This window comes from Helianthus annuus, unplaced genomic scaffold, assembly GCF_002127325.2.
Source record: "Helianthus annuus cultivar XRQ/B unplaced genomic scaffold, HanXRQr2.0-SUNRISE HanXRQChr00c059, whole genome shotgun sequence".
Taxonomy (NCBI): domain Eukaryota; kingdom Viridiplantae; phylum Streptophyta; class Magnoliopsida; order Asterales; family Asteraceae; genus Helianthus; species Helianthus annuus.
Window position 1 is genome coordinate 3601 of NW_023395575.1, and position 7251 is coordinate 10851.

Genomic DNA, 7251 nt, shown 5'->3' on the forward strand with positions numbered 1-7251 from the left:
TCGGAAACGTTTTTAAGCTTGCTACAAACTAGTGTTTTGTCGCTAGTTTGCCGGAAAATTGTGGTACATTTTAGGAATTTTGTTTTCTTTTCTTTCTTTTTCTCTCTCTCTTTTTTTTTTTTTTTTTTTTGCTTTTTTGTCGCAATGTCATGGATAAACTGTCACAGATATTGTGAGAAATTAGTTGAAACTTTTAGTAGTGTTGCTAATCACCTAGATAACAATACGGTTGAAGGCAATCTTCTTGGGTGTGTTTGTGGTTTTCGTGGCACGCTCGAAATGACAAATTATTTGATAAATAGATCAAAGCCAACATATATATTGTTATGAAAGCTATCAAGTTGAACCCATTTATATTGTCTAAAAACAGGATGAGAGAACATTCCCAAGATTGGGATTCTTGAATTCTACTTATTTCTATAATCATCTAGCATATTTTCATTGTTGGCTCCTTGCTAGTAGCTTGGTTTTAATAAAAACTAGATGTTTTACCCGCCGCGCGTTGCGGTGACGTAAAAACTTGAGTAAAAGAAATGTTAGGCGGTAACATAGTTCCATAGGAAAAAGTGAAAAACAATGTGGAACAAATAATCTTGTTGCACTTGAACGTAACTAATAATACTAAAACCATCTATTAACAACTCACATGCCCTTCATTCAATTATATGCAACCATGTCCTCTTCCGTCTTCCCTCTCAAATATCCTGATATGAACACCATCCTTAACCGTTGCTGACGTGCCAACAATCATATGTATCATCTTCACTAAAGTCTTCTCGCAGTATCCTCATTGAAACCTCATCCTCAACGAACTGCTGAATCATTTTTTTTCATGGGTCGGGCTCAAAAGTTCTGAGTCAAACCCTAGTTTCCCGAGAACATCAATAGCCTCTTTGGTTTAACGAATATAGAATTTCTTCTGTTTCTTCTCTTATTCGCTGATGTGGGCGGTGAAGCCACGTCTATGTTTAGAGTTGACACATGTCCTCGTTGTATCTGCAAAACCTCGACATCGACATCAGAGAGAGAAAGAGAAGGCGATGCTAGACAAAAAGAGGAACTTGGCATCAGGGTTTCGGGAAGGGCCGATTGTCCGGTTAGGTTCTGGCAATTCCGTGTGCTACCAAGGGTGGCATCGCCGATGACCCTGATGTGGCCATTATTCTTCGTCATTGATGCACCATTTGAGATCAATGCTCAACAGCAAAAACTCCTCACCGCTTTCCGGTCTTTCACATGATTCAACTGCAGAACAACAATAGCCATGTTTCTTCTAGATGATTAAGCTATTAATGTCGAAATGAGGAATTGTACCTTCGATGATATTTCTGATTTGTGTGTAATCAAACGGTTGGAAAACCATATACTCGTTGATCTGCTTCATGAAATCGGGTCTAAAAGTTTGACTGGCTCAATGTAAAGACAGTGGATTGAAAGCATATAATATTATACATGGTCCATACATACATCTCGATATTCGAATTCGCTTTATATTCCTCATTTTCATGGACAAAGTAACATTTCGCATTCTCCACGAATCTTATATGCCCATGTCAAATGCCGAGATGATTTCTCAATCTGACCTGTACGCCACCTGATATAATCAAACAATAAAAGTCAACTTACAAGGAAACACACCATTGATAAGATAATTTTTTAACTTACAAAGTGCTCCTCAAAAAAAAAAAAAAAAACTTACAAAATCGAAGCACAGACTTGGGTATATAATGCCACTCGATATTGAATGTCATTATAACGCCAAGGATGATTGAATAGGATCAACAGCTATGGAAGAGATGGTGACGATGGGCCATTGATGTTAACTGCAAAAAGATATTCTCCACCGTCTTTCAATTCTTCATCTCTCCAAATGCAATCTTGATAATAAAAGTAGTACCAAAAATTCATACAGATTTTGGCAAACCATAAAAAGGAATAATTGTTCCATATGAATGTGAACAAATATGAAGTGTTAATTTTGAAACTAAAACCTACTTAATCAATTAGGTGTGTTGCTTCGATCATCTATTCTTTTATTGCTTTATGTCCCAGGTATACTTTACAAGTATATCTCTAATTGTGTTTGTTAAATTTGTACGATAACTTACTCTAATAAACATTTTTGATTTAATATCCTGATCTTTTCCATTTATGGAACTTTTGTTTATTAATCTATCTGTCAATTCCCCCTCTCTCCAAAAGAGTTGAATATAGTACCAACAATTAACCATATAAACGCAAACAATACCGCAAGAGGCATACGTTTGCAATTCTTCTCCATTGAATCCGGTCCGTTGAATCTCGCCACCTCCTTTTCCTTCACCACCGTATCTGCTGTTCATTTACATAATATATTTCTCCTGTTTAACCTTCCAATCTTACCACCAAGTCAATATTACTGAGACCATAACCATTTAAGTCTTTTGGCATGTCCACAATTCTTACAGGAACTAAAAGAAAAGATAACTCGTAACATATCACAATTTTGCATAGATATAAAGTAAGTACTACTTAAAATAAGTCTGTTTTCTCGGTTGTAGTAGTATTAGTAGTTAAGATGGTAGATACCTGGTTGCATGGGGTAGATGTATGGAAGTGAGTGGGCATGCTTGTCACCACTCACCAGGACAAATGGTCTGTTACACTTGAAATGTTGACCAGAGACCTGCAAATAGGGAGTGTGAGCCAGCATTTATTAAAGAAAAGAAGGCTGGTTGACTGAATACATCTTGGATCTCAATTTACCCCATTTTATATTTACAACTAGCCTAAGATCCCGCGAGTTTCGCGGATAGCTTAACACAAAGATATAATATCTACTGGCATTGAAGCCCATGTATATCATCAATTTTATTCTAGGCCTTTCCAAACTTAGGCTTCACGTCTAAGGGTCGCAAATAGATAACCATCTTGACCCATACCTTACCTTTTTAATTTTTAAGTATGCACATTTAAACCCCCTTGTAAATAATCTATTACCCAAAATAACCCAAGGTGTAATATTTAAAAGTCCAAATAAACCCATTTTGTGTTGTTTGGGTTGGAATTGCCAGGTCTAGTTAAAATGTATTAAATAATACATGCCAGAGAGAGAGAGAGGATCATCAGAGAGAGGGTTAGCCACCTGGATACAACGTTTGAGGAATGATCTTTCTAATACACGAAGAAAAACTATTTTATTCTCGATAGCTGAATTTACATATTACATATCTAAGATAGCCAAAACTTTTAGTTATTGATTCGAAGGATAACTTTTCTTAGCCAAGTTTTGAATCAATGCGTGAAGAGAATTCTTCAACCTATAAATGCATTACTTTTACGTTATGAGGTAAAATAATTTTAAAACATTGCCAAATTCTCAACACATTCATTTTCTTACTTGTGTTTCATTGAAACTATTTTTTGTTAGATAAATTTTAACTTTGACCTGTTTAACTTTCAACCAATTAAAATAGTGTTTTTTTACTCATTTAGACCAATTACCAACCCCTCAATTTTGTCATTTGTATATGGATTGAAACATGGAATTGTTAAAACTGTATTTGACCCATTACTTGACCGAACATGCCAACCCTCTTTGCCGACACCCTTTTGGGATGTCGAGCTCTCTTGCTTGCATATTGCTTGACTATGAAATGAGAGAGTTCATTTGTTTCACTCACGCACCTTAATTTTCTCAACTTCTCTTTTTAGTGGTTTATCCAACAAAGCATCACGATTCCCACCTAATTTCAAGACACCACAAAAATCTTAAAAATAAAAACAAAAAAAAGGAAAAGAAAATACTCCAATAACAGCAAAATATCAAGACAAATCATAGAAAAAGTTAGATTAATTGTTCACGAAAGAAAAATATCATTAGAAGGTAATAAACTTTTGATGATGCTTCATTTTGTTAAGGTAGTATATTTTTAGCGCAGTCATGAAAATTTACCATTTTAGATACAAAAGTTATAGAATTCTATAAAATAATGCTCACCTCAACATGTCTAGATGGGCAACAAGAGCATGTAGTTTGTGCTTGTCATTCCCATCTACAGATTCACTCATGTAAGACTATGGAAATGTCACCCTCTTCTTATTAAGATTCCCAAATCTCCCACCCTACAATCATAGAGTGTTATATGTTGATTAAATATAATAATAATAATAATAATAATAATAATAATAATAATAATAATAATAATAATAATAATAATAATAATAATCAGATGTAAGACATCTAATATCATTTCATAAGCGCATGATGTTTTCAAATTAGTAATGTTTTTTTATCATAACTTTTTTGTTCTGTGGAGAGGATACTGAAACAGTGGAACATTTGTTTCTTACCTGCGCTTTCGCTGCAGCCGTGTGCGAATTTGTTGGGTCATGGTGAAGATGGCCAAGGTTGTTTATGTTAAGCCTTAGCTATTTGTTTTGTTTGAAGCTCATAAGTAGGTCTAGAGCTCGCAAAGATGAAAGAAGTTGCTGTATTTAATGGTTCAATTGTCTGGTGTATTTAAAGAAGAAAAAAGATCAAACACATTTGACAATTCATAACCAGACATTATAAATTTAATTATGAAAGAAACAATTTGAATATAGGCTAACAATGAATTGCAAATGATAAGATGATACACCACCTTTGTTAACCTATAAATTTTGGGCTGCAACTTGGATTTTGGGCCTCAATTCACTTTTAACAGTGGCAAGAAGCACAAAAGGAGGGCTCACCACCACCTCTGCAAAAATATAGGGCCATTGAATGTCTGATTGCTTATCTTCAATCCACTTAAAGTTGAAGCTAATTCAGAGCTCTACCAAAAAAAAGTTGGAATCCAGTTACCAAACCAAACAATCTCAATTCTAGAGACACTATGATAAACAATGACTTACATTCCGTCTACTTCGCCTCCCATAGAGGGTCAGAGCAAAAGCAATAATCAACACCACATACATTGAAAAATGATTAAAAAGTTTATCAGATTCTTTAATAATAACCAAGAATTCAAGACTATAGTGTTCAAGTTACCTTATTTGGTAAGCCAGAATCGTTTGTTGATGGTTTCTTTTCATACCCTTTCTTTCTTACATCTAAGTGGTTAATTAGTCCTACCTGTATCATTTCCTTCATAAGCCCGTTTGTTAAAACAAATAAACAAACACATCCTGTAATATATGGCCACTTTTAAATAGAAATTAATATCCATCATTAATAATCACCTCAATATCTTTCCTTGGAAGCCACTTGGAAAAAAAACATATAAACAATTTGTAAGAAAAGGTAATCCTCATAATGAAATCACTATAATGAACCAAAGTTATCATATACATACTCCAAGAAAAAAAAAAGCAGCATTTTTTCACATAATAAAAATGAAACAGATGAATAGCAGCAGCTCTTCAAATTAAAAAGAAAAAAAAAACTTGATTCATTACCTATCACACATCAAAACCCAAATGTAAGTAGCAATAAAAACTCAGCCCTTATCAAATATGCAAACTGGTCCTAAACATATCAATTACATTCAACTTGGCTGGAAATCTATAAATTATAAAACAAAGAAAACATGAGATTTCACCTGTATATATATAGCTGAATGGCATTCCTTCATCATTTATTGCCTCGAATTGATCTTCAAGTTAATAAAATAGAAATCAATCACCAATCTTTAAAATACATGTACAAAATAAATCATAGGTGTATTTGGGAATCCACTTAGTTGTCGAAAAAACGATCCAACCGGAGATTGCCAGAAATCTCGCCGTAAACAAAAATATTTAAGTTAGTCTCAGTCATCCCCTAATGAGCCAATCTATTCGAAAAGAATACATGCAAATGAAGGTAATCTTACAGGAAATCACACAGAAGATTTGCCGGGACCTTAGTTCATCAAGACTTCGTTTCTGCTATCACCAAATATCATCTAGCGTCTTTTAACTCTACCATCATCACTCCTGTACTGTAGCCGACACCACCATGACAAACTCTAGCCGCCATCTCTGTTATAACCCACCGAACACCACAAAGACCGAACGAAAAAAAACGATACCCAAAGGGTAACCTATTAGCAGAGAAAATACAAACAATGCGGGATTTAGTTCACGGTTCGAACAAAACCAACAATCAACAACATACACGCGTATTCATCATCTTCATCACTGTGGTGGTTGCAATAAATTTAGCGTTTCTGATTTGAAAGAGGAGAGACAAAGGAAAGGATTTCTTTATTATGGAAAGAACGAAATTATAGAACGCAGTGAGAGAAAGTTGTTTGATTGAATATTGTGTAAGAAGAAAGAGCGGAAGACAGCTCATATTGGGGAAAATTGGGAGTCTATTCAATTGCCGCTCAAAAGGAAATTTGGGGAAACAATACAAAGCCACGTGTCAGCCATATGGTTAAGAACATGCCAAGTGGCATAAATTTGTTTTGTTTTATTATAAGGTATAGATTAGATGGCTAGGTTCAAGCCTTGAAGCAAGCGATAGTGGCTACGTTCAAAACTTTGGTCAACTTTTGACCCGTATCCTTTATATAATTAAAAAAATATATATATTTTTTAAGGTTATTGAAACTATATCCATAGATCATAACTTACTATTTGGCCATTAGTGAGATGTGGAACTGGTTACTGAGACTCATGTCTAGCAGATGAAGAAAGGTCAGCATCATCTCCCTGTTAATGGTGTCTAGCTTTGTTGTTCCCTTAATCATAATTGAACTCAATCTCCAAGTGATTCTCATCCTCCTTATTCTCATTCTCATCCTCATACTTATCATCATCAACCCGAGGCCTCCCTAAAAGAAGCATTTACATAGTTTAAAACATCAATGACCAAAATCAACATAAAAGCATGTTCATGATGAACATAACCTAAGCGAAACTTTGTGTCTTCTGTATCTAGTGTTGCATTAAGGGCTGACCTGATTCCCGTCTCTCCTTTCGTACTTATAGCATGGTTTGCATACTCGGAAGGCACACTTGTTACAAGCAACAAAGATGTCACCACTTTCAGTTAGGCCTACTGTGTCACCACAAATCTGGCATATTTGCCCACTCAAATTCTTCAATGGCTTGGGTTGCTGCATGATTAACGCATCAAATGAATCACTAAAAACAATAATCGATCCACATATCAAAAGTCATTATCCACACATTTGACTAATTAGAATCCTATGATTAGTAGATTAAATCTAACCAAAAGAACCCCAATGAAATCAAAATACGATTACAAATCCATTACAGCAAAATATTCTATCGAAC

General features: G+C 34.7%; 1 long non-coding RNA gene across 1 annotated transcript; it reads right to left on the reverse strand.

Annotated features, from left to right (window-relative positions):
• Nucleotides 1–545: 545 nt before the first annotated feature.
• Nucleotides 546–6217, reverse strand: LOC118489725. Its single transcript, XR_004887727.1, has 12 exons — nucleotides 5838–6217; nucleotides 5565–5618; nucleotides 4879–5098; nucleotides 4626–4799; nucleotides 4333–4492; nucleotides 3980–4104; nucleotides 3667–3725; nucleotides 2569–2665; nucleotides 2263–2450; nucleotides 1700–1877; nucleotides 1315–1594; nucleotides 546–1245 (listed from the first exon to the last, which is right to left on the reverse strand). It is a non-coding gene; the product is annotated as an uncharacterized LOC118489725 (long non-coding RNA).
• Between the last annotated feature and the right edge of the window lie 1034 nt (nucleotides 6218–7251).